The sequence below is a fragment of the Sceloporus undulatus genome, chromosome 6, assembly GCF_019175285.1.
Source record: "Sceloporus undulatus isolate JIND9_A2432 ecotype Alabama chromosome 6, SceUnd_v1.1, whole genome shotgun sequence".
Lineage (NCBI taxonomy): Eukaryota > Metazoa > Chordata > Lepidosauria > Squamata > Phrynosomatidae > Sceloporus > Sceloporus undulatus.
In genome coordinates, this window is record NC_056527.1 from 53,469,940 (window position 1) to 53,480,038 (window position 10,099).

Below are 10,099 nucleotides of genomic sequence, written 5' to 3' on the forward strand. Positions count from 1 at the left end.
TGGGTGGTTATTTTTCTGGATCTGGCAGCCCTTCTGACCGCACACTGGATATGGGAGCGGGTTGGAGGACCTTCTCTGGAAAGGTTCTCTTTGGCCCCTTTGTTGCTTCAGGCTTTGGGGCTTCCTGGCTGGGAGGGGAACGCACTGAATGACCCTTGGGGTCTCTTCCTAGGAGTCTATGACACTTTGCCTGGAAGACAAGTGTCTTCTTTTCCGGGGGCGCTTCCATACTTTGAGTGGGACAGTTTCCCCTTCTCCTTTTGGGAAGGGATCTCTATCAAGAGTGCTGCCCCTTCGGGGTGTGGGATGGGGGTCTTCCCAGTAGCAGCCAGGTGCCCCTTCTGCATGCTATCCATGCATTCAAGGGCTTTGAGCCTTAATGGCTGGGAGGGGGTTGGACTAGATGACCTTTGGGGTCCCTTCCTTAGGAGTCTATGACTCTTTGCTTGGGAGAGGAGAGGCCCTGGGACATTTTCCATGCTTTGACTGGGGTCAGTTTCCCTTTGAGTCCCCAGAGAGCCTTCTCCTTCTGAGAAGTGCTGTCTGGGGAAGTTACTGGCCCCTTTCCTTGCCTGGGATCTTCCCAGTGTCCCTTCCACAGCCCCCTTTGCTTGGAGAAGAGTCCCTGGATATGGGAGCTGGTGGGAGGACAGTGTTGAGTGCACCAGGCAGCAGGGCATCTGTGGGAGGGCTTTGTGCATTCCTGGCTGGGAGAGGATTGGACTGGATGGAGTCCCATCGAACTCTAGGAGCCCATGATTCTTTGCTTGGAAGAGGAACATCTTTTTCCCTGGGAGAGCTTCCATACTGAGTGAGGCAGCTTGTTTGTATCTTGGGAGAAGCTTCTGCATCTGGGAAGGGCTCTCTGGCAGGGGTGCTGTCCCTTGGGGTGGGTGGGACGGGGGTCTTCCCAGAGACAGCCAGGGGCCCCTTCTACATGCCTTCCATGCCTTTGAGTGCTGTGTACCTTCCTGGCTGGGAAGGAGTTGGACTGAATGGCCTTTGGGACCTCTTCCTGGAACCCATGACTGCCTGGAAGAGGAGAGTCGCTCCATGATTTGACTGGGGCCAGTTTCCCTTTGAGTCCACCTAAGAAGCCAGGCCTCTCTTCCTCAGCCTTGGACCAGACTCCCAGGGGAAGACCTCTGGCTCTCCTGAGAAGCTTCTGCTCCAGACAATAAGCTCCATGTAAGCCTTTAGTAACTCATTCTGTTTGTAAACCAGTGATATTCCCCCCCCAAAGGGAAGGTGCACCGGTCCTGGAGGCACTGCAATACCAGGTCGATGCGTGCTGGAGTGGATGGAGCAAGCTCCTATTCCATCTCCCAGCTCCAAAAATCCATTTAATATATAGTCCTCAAATAGAGGACGTATCAGATATTAAACTGATAAGAACAGATTAAACCTTTTATTAGAGAATATTTAGGAATACAGTTTAACATAAAACAATAGGTAATACATGTCAAGTCCAAAGAACACAATTGCAAATAAAATACATAGTAATATGATAATATATGAAGAAATTAGATATAAAGCAAATTTCATTCCTAGGATGCATTAAATTATTAAAACATATTTTAAGTAAAATAGGGCATACTAGGGAGATCAAAATATATATATCCTTTACTTTTAAATCACTGATGGCAGTCACTAATATATCTATACAGTTGCGTACCATAAAAGGAAAGAGAAAAAGAAGAGAAGGAGGAAGAAGGCAGGCGGAAGAAAAGAAGACTGAAACATCATCCTTCCTTTTCTACCAAAACCGCAACTGGTTCCTTATACTGACGATGGCCCAAAATGTGAGAGTTACCAATAGAAGGTTTTATAGAAAGATGGACTTAGTAGATAAAGTAATTGTGTGATCAAGTTTAGGTAAAGTCAAAGGAACTAGGAGAAAAAATTACGTAGGATTTAATAAACAATGGGAAGCAAACACTGTAGAAAGAAAATATAAATATGTTTATCTCTGTTAATGCTAATAAAATGTAGTTATACATAATATAAACCCACTTTTCTCATCCTGCATCTTATTTCCAAACTCTTTTACAATAATCTTGTATTGGAAACCACTCAACCTCAATCATTTCAACATCATTATTATTTAATCAAGCAGTCAGCTGATCCATTTCCATTAATTCTATACTTTTTATAGTTTTTTGTGGGTTTTTCGGTCTATGTGGCCATGTTCTATCGTTTTTATTAACCACTCGTGAACTTTAGGTAGTATCTGGCTGAGTGCTAGGGAATGCTGGGAACTGCAGTTTCCTTTGAAAAATTTTTTCCTACCACCTAAAACAAAAAAAATTAAAAGTTTTAAATTTAAATTGAATATCTCACAAAACTCCAGTTCCCAGAATGCCCCAGCATTGATCCAGGGCATTGATCCAGGGCAATCAAAGCCAGGGCTGGGGAGTAGTGGTGGTTTTGGGGTCACTCCTTGTCCTTTTCTTAGTGTTAACTCCTACTCCTATTGTACTCCTCAAAGAAAAAAAAAATCCCTAGCATCTAAAACAAAAAAATAAAAGTTTTAAATTTAAATTAGTGCAATATAATTAAAAAAACCTGTTTCCATTTAAAATAGAATAACAGGAATATGGAGTAACAACTATATTTAGTTACTCCTTATTCCTTCTCCTACTCCAGAAAACCCTCTTACTCCTTATTCCTCCGCACTGGTGCTTAAAAAAGCCTCTAACTAGATTATTTCTGCAGTGTGTTTTGTTGCTAAGGATCACATTCCCACTATGGTTGAAAGTGAAGTGATGATTGGGTTAATACTTCATAATAATAAGTGTAGTCACTTCATTTTTGGCACAATTGTGCTTCCTATTAGTTTGCACCACTTCAAAATGCATGTCAATCATCTGTGCATCATCAGTAATGTAAACAGCACCCCGACCTGGGAATTCTCTCTCTCTCTCTCTCTCTGTGTGTGTGTGTATATATATATATAAATTGATAGAAGATTAAGTCCATTGGTTTTGCAGCCTAGGTAATTGCAAGTAGTAAATATAAAGAAAATATATAGGTTGTCGCTTGCATTGCTGGTGATGCAGAGGTGGCATGGCTTCCCTCCTTCCAGATGACTGACATGCATTTTGAGGTGGCGTCAAAAAAGTAGTGATTACAAGGGGAAAATGAAAATATCTGCTTCCATGCTGCAAATGGTGGAAGGAGGGAAGGCGAATCCCAAACCGGTTTATTAAATGTAGGTAGAAATGAGCCCTAGGTCTTCCTAAGGGCCTCCTGCACATGGCAGAGCGACTGTTGCACCCATCATCCACAGAGGCATCCTCCCCTTTCTCTTTTGCTCTGAGTAGAGCTGCTGCAAAGTCCATCGTTGCCCAAGGCTCCCTCAAAGAGAGAGAAGGAAAGTAGGCTGCTGGGAGCCATTGCTCTGCTGCCTTTTTCTTGCAACAAGATACAAAAAGGCTGAGAAAGAAGTAAAATCACAGCTGATCTCAAAAATTAGCTTTGTGAGGAAACCTGTAACATCAATACAACGTACAGTCCACATTCTATTCGAGGAGGAAAAGGTAGCCTAAGAATGGCTGCTTATCTCCTTGGCTGCCCAGAGACCCCTCTCCTTGGAACATCCTTCCTGGCCACAGTGAGGCCAGAGCTTGGCCCCAGCCCTCCCACCGCCTGCCTCAACCGGCCACTCCCCCTCCAGCCCCAGCAGCCCCTTTACCCACGGCCCTCTACACAGCCCATCAGCCACGCCCTCCCTGCCCTCACAGCCTCGCCTCCAGGGGGATTCTGGGATCCCAGGAGAGACTTCAGGGCTCTCCTCCCATCCCATTGGTCCAAAATTTGCATGGCACCGCCCTTGACCCAACCCACTAGTCCTCTGAGCCTCAGCTTGCTGCTTTTCTCTGTTCTATGGCCGCTGGAAGGGAGGTGGGAGAATGGTCTTGCCTCCAGGGAGGGAAACATTGCCACCTGCTGGCCATGGCAGTGGAACTGCAAGACCGACTGAAGAATTTACATTTTCTTCTCTCCCACCATTGGTCCCAAATTTGCATGGCCCCGCCCTGGGAGGCTCGGCCCAGGAGAAATAGGGCAGCTTCATGGAGACTGATTGATGATTCCCAGGAGTTCACCTCCCTTTTGTGGGTCCCTTTCCTTTGCATCCTTTCCAGAGAAGACACAGAATTGGAAAACAACAGACAAGCTTCAAGACGTGGCTGGAATGGAGACTTTAAGAAATCTGAGTCATGGAAAATCAGGAGAAGACATGAATAAGGAATGAGAATTAATCAATAAATATTGCAAAAATAGAATGAAATAGAATGGAAAACGAAGGATGAAATAAGAATAACAGGATCAGAGAAACTAAGGAAGCCCTTGGCAATACTGAGGTTAACCAGAAACACAAGAATAAGCGGACGTGGAATGAATTATCAAGATACAACTGTACAATACAAATGTTATCAACATAAGTACAAAATATGAGATATAAAAAGAATAAAACAGTAACAATTAAAAAGTAGATAGTTGATTTTACTTACTCTCAGTATTGAAACTGCAAACAGCAGGATGATAAGTGTATAAATATATAAATGTATAAAAGTAAGGTTAGTAATTTGTATGTTAATAATAATAATAACAATAGACAACCCTGGAGCCCATCATCCCCATGGACACCTGGAAAAGGAGAGATTCCTGGTCATCATTCAATGGAAACGAAAGAGAAAAAGAAGAAATTGTATTATATTAAGATGCTTCAGCAATGACTGTCCTACAAATTTCAACAATTAAAACTGTAGTATCACCCAAAATATTGTTTCTGAATCAGATGTTACCAATAATACGTAATAAAGAATCCTTTAATACGTAATAAAGAATCCTTTATGAATTGGCCCAGAGATATTTTGCAGTTCATATGGAAAAGGAGGAAACCCAGGATATCAAAATGATCCAAGATGCCAAGGAAAGAGGAGGACTGGCTTTACCCGAACTATGGCCTGTTACAGACTGCCAAAATAAAGCTGCTTGGGGTCTCTTTGGAGGTATGCTATTTAAATGATGCATACATCCTAAGAATCCAGAAGCTGCACCAAAGCTGAACTCCAGTGCTTAGGAATGGAGTGTGGCTTTGGCACGACCTCCGGACTCTTAGGACCCATGCATCATTTAAACAGCATACCTCCAAAGAGACCCGAAGCAGCTTATTTTGGCAGTCTGTAACAGGCCTTAGTTTATATCCTGATTTGTGTGGTTTGAGTTGGGTCAAAGGCTGGCTAAAATGGGAAGACAAGAGACTTTTGGAGTAAGGACGTGAAGGGATCAAATTTGACCTACATGCATTTCTTGCTTACGACAAAGAAAAAACAAACCAGGCATTTAACAACCATTGTGTAAGAAAACCCCTTTTAAGAATTTGGAAGAGAAAATATAAATATAGGATAACGAATAAGATCCTTATGTGGTTATCACCCGGGAGGCCTTTTACAGGAAGGAAATGGACAGAGATAATAGAAAAACAAGGAAAGGAGATTAAAACAGAGAAAGTAAGAAATATTTGAGGACAAAGCATTCAAAGTTGGGTGGTTCCACTACAGACAGATTTATGAAAGAGTAAAGTTAGATATTAGAATTCAGGGAATAGTGGAAGGAAAGACAGAAATGGAAGAAATGTTATATGGGAGAAATAAGAAAATGATAGAACTATTATACTGTATATAAAAAAATATTAGGATGGCAAATGGAGAAAGAGGCGGAGAAAGATATAATTGGGCCCGGCCTCGATTAAGAAGAAGAGCCCTCCCTCCAGACCATGCTGGACCTGATTCCCTCCCCCCCATTCCTTTCTTCTTTTGTGTCGTGTCTTATAGATTGTAAGCCTGAGGGCAGGGAACCGTCTATTATCCCCTCTGTTGTAAGCCACCCAGATTTCCAGAGATTGGGTGGCATATAAATAAATCCTTTTATTATGATGATGATGATTAAATGGGCAATCGGCGTTGGACATCCTACAGAAATGTGGGAAAGGATCTGGACTAAGGGACTAAAATATACAGCCTCTCAGGGATTGAGAGGAAATTGGTACAAAATGTATACATATGTGTCTGGGTATATGTATATATGTGTGTGTGTGTGTGTGTGTGTGTGTGTGTGTGTGTGTGTGTGTATATATATATATATATATATTGAATAAATGGATGGATAGAATTTATGAAATATCTTTCCTTAAAAACTGATGCAATCTCTTTCTGGAAAAGGCAGGCCCTGTTCTGCCCAGCTGCCTCTCCCTTAAACCAAAGAAGGCGATCCCAGAACAGTCCTTTTCCTTTTTCCTTTTTCCTCCTTCTCTCTTTCGCTTCCATTGACTGACAGCCAGGAATCCCACCATTCCTCTTTGCCTCCAGGTGGCGCGCTTTTTACTAGTTTTAACTGTATCTCATTTTATTGTTGCAATCCACTTGGATTCCAAGTGATTAAGCACAATATAAATTATTATTATTATTATTATTATTATTATTATTATTTTATTTTATTTTATTTTATAATAGGAGAACAATTTCCCATAGGGAATCAATGAGGAATACTTTCCCAAAGGGAATGGATTGAAATGACTGATATGCCTTTTGAAGGGGTGCAAACCTGTGGGAATGAGCGCAAGGTCTTCCTAAAGGCCTCCTGCGCATGGCTGAGCAACTATTGCACCCATCGTCCACAGAGGCACCTTCTCCTTCCTCTTTTGCTTTGAGAGGGGCTCCTGCAGAGTCCATTTTCCAAGGCTCCCTCAAGGATGGCCCCCAAAAGAACAGAGAAGGAGGTCAGGAAAGTACAGCCCCATTCATACTGGGGTAAAAGACATGGAGGGAACTGGGATGATCCGGATGCCCCTCCCCCGAATCGCTCCGTTAGCAAGTGCCCACTACAAATTGAAATCGAATGCATTTTGACAGAAATCGAATGCATTCTGTAGATTGGCCGCTGCCAATCAAGCTATCGTCATGGTGACGTTTGCAGGGCATCGGGGGAAGTGTCCTCCCTTTTTAAAGAGCCAGGCACAGGGGTTTCAGCGGCTGAAGCAGGGACAGAGATGCCTCTCTCTCTCTCTCTCTCTCTCTCTCTCTTTTTTAATAAACCTGTGGGCTTTTGAGTCAGATCTGCCCCTGTCCCAGGCAGAGGATGGGATTGCCATGCATTTTTTTAATGCTTTTAAAAGCAACATTAGCTTTCCCTTTGCTTCCCTTGCTGTATCTGCTCAAGAAGACAAATCATCCGCATATTTGCTCAAAAAAAATTGCTAAAAATGTAACATTGATTGTTTGCAACATTTGTAGCTTCTCTCTCTGCAGAAAGCAAGTGCAAGCCTGGCTCCATCTGCCTCTGGAATATAAACCATGCGCATGTGCGCTCAAAAAAAATTGTTTGAATTTGAAAAGGGGGGGGGGGTTTGCCTGACATGAGCTCCGTTCATGACCTGATTTTTTCCTCCTGCAAGGGAAGGAATGCCCAGCGACAGAGGGCTTTGGGCAGGGGATGCAGGGAAAAGAGGCTCCTAAAGAATGCCTTCCCTTGCTCCCTTCTGCCCAGGGCTCTTTCCTCCTCCCCCTCCCCTCCAATGAGGGGAGGAAATGCTTTGCCCTTTGCCCACCCTCTGACCTTAATCCCTCCCTCAATTTGCCTCGATCGTCATCGAGGCCAAAGTTCTCATTCCCAGGACCCGGGGTTTTTAAAAAGAAACGGTATTTGCGCCGATTTCAAAAGACCCGCGCTAGGGGCCATTTAACACGGAACGGGTGTGCAAGCTCCGGATTCGCTTGTGTGGGATTCGGGGTGAGTAGGAACTTTACGTGATTGAATCGGTTTCAGAACCGATTTTTTTTGTAATGTGAATGGGCCCAAAGGAAACTGCTGGGGGCCATTGCTCTGCTGCCTTCTTTGTTGCAACAAGATACAAAAAGGATGAAATAGCAGATGTCTCTCAAATAAAACAACTAAAGGATACTTTCCTGGAGAATGGAATAGAATCACAGAACTGTTACATTTTCACAGATATTCAGTTATAGTCACTGTTTGGAACTGTGTCTGGCTGCTTGAATGCCAAACTGTGATTTTCAGTGACTGTTTTCATTCTGCTCTTGAGCTCCAAACTGTGATTTTCACATAACTGCTACTTTTTCAGTGACTGTGGCTGTATCCACACTGCAGAAATAATCCAGTTTGGCGCCACTTTAAATGCCATGGCTCAGTGCTATGGAATTCTGGAATCTGTAGTTTTGTGAGACATTTAGTCTTCCCTGTCAACAAGCTCTGGTGCCATAAGAAACTACAAATCCCAGGAATCCATAGGATGGAGCCATGGCACTGAAAGTGATTGAAACTGGATTAGTTCTGCAGTGTGGATGCAGCCACACATTCTGCTCTTGGGTTCCAAACTGTGATTTTCACAGAACTGCTACTTTTTCACAGATCACTGCTGGAACGCTGACTGACTCTTATAGCTATATAAATAATCAGTGTCTTAAAATGAATAAAAGACAGAAATTTAGGAGCCCTATTTGGAGGTTTTTTCCTCCAAAAAGTGACAGTATTGCAGAATGCAATTTATGTAAAACAAGCTATCTTTCAAGACATCTACTTCCAACCTAAAGAAACATATGAAGAGCAAACATCCAAATGTTTGTATCGATGATATCTCTTCAAAAACTATTTTGAATTCTTCTGATATTGTGGTAAGAAAAATTGATTTATGCATTGGTTTTCTACTAAGGGCATAGCCAGGGAGGCCCAACGGGTCCAAACCCCTCAACATTTGTCAATTATTTTTATATTATTTAAATAACATAAATACATATTTTAATATTACACAAATTAATTAACAATTAAAAATACAGTAGTGGCCAGGTCACAGGAACCAATGAAAAACACTGATTCAATCCTGGATCAGTAGCAGCAGTATCACTGCAGTGTACAGATCACAGAAAATCACAGTTTTGAATCACAGATATTTTAAAATCACAGTAACATTTTTCACTGATATCAGTAAATCAGAGTTATTCCAGTGCGTCTGCACTGCAAAAATAATCCCAATTGACATCATTTCCCTCTTTACTGTTTATAACAGTAACAATCCCCGCCCCTTCTCTCTGTCGCGCTCCCTCATTGGCTGGCTCTGGTTGGTAACAAGGCCCCGCCCCTTCTCTCTCTCTCTCTCTCTCTCGCTCATTGGCTGGCGCTCTATCTTCCGCATTCCCTCCCCAACAGTCCCCACCCCTTTCTCCTCCCCCTGAGGAGGGGCTGGCCACAGAGATTACCACGCGCTCCTCTTTTATAGTAGTCCAGCTATTCCACACAACGGCTCTGGCTGCCTCCTCCTGTTGCATTCTGGGATTTGCAGTTTAAACGAGGTTCCTTTAGAATTCTCAGCCAGGGAGCTCTTAGGCCTCACTGAACTACAAACCCCACAATGCAACAGGAGACAGCCAGAGCAGTCAAAGTAGAGTAGCAGCACTGTAAGAGAAATCAATCTCAAAATTCCGCACCATAACAACAACAACAACAATTATTATTACTTCTATCTCGCCTCTTCCATAGGACTGAGGCATCTTGCATCATGAAAACCTAGAACACAATAAAATAAGTTCCATTATCCCACCCATCCCTTGCATAAAACAAATCCGTACAATTACATTTCAACAAACAATATAACATACAATAGGCTCCAACCATAAATGGAGAGAGAAAACCCAGAGGTCCTTTTAAATGTATTTTAATGAAAATGTAATTTCTTCAGTCGGTCTTGCAATTCCATTGCCATAACCAGCAGGTGGCGATGTTTCCCTCCCTCGAGTCAGATGCTCCCCATGTCCCTCCCAGCGGCCATAGAATGGAGAAAAGCAGCCAGCTGAGGCTCAAGGGCGGGGACATGCAAATTTTGGACCAATGGGAGGGGACTCCGACTTTGTGTCACGTGGCGGGCACTTTTCCCGCTTTGCATGCTGGGAGTTGGAGTTCTAGGAGAGGGAGAGGACTCCCGTTTAGTGTCACGTGGGGGGCGCTTTTCCCGCTTTGCATGCTGGGAGCTGGAGTTCTGGAAGTGGGAAAGGACTCCCGTTTAGTGTCACGTGGGGGCGCTTTT

The 10,099-nt window shown here is 43.3% G+C and overlaps 1 non-coding gene across 1 annotated transcript; it reads right to left on the reverse strand.

Moving 5' to 3' along the window:
- Window positions 1-1,243: 1,243 nt before the first annotated feature.
- On the reverse strand, window positions 1,244-1,435 carry LOC121935822. Its single transcript, XR_006104855.1, has one exon. It is a non-coding gene; the product is annotated as a U2 spliceosomal RNA (small nuclear RNA).
- Between the last annotated feature and the right edge of the window lie 8,664 nt (window positions 1,436-10,099).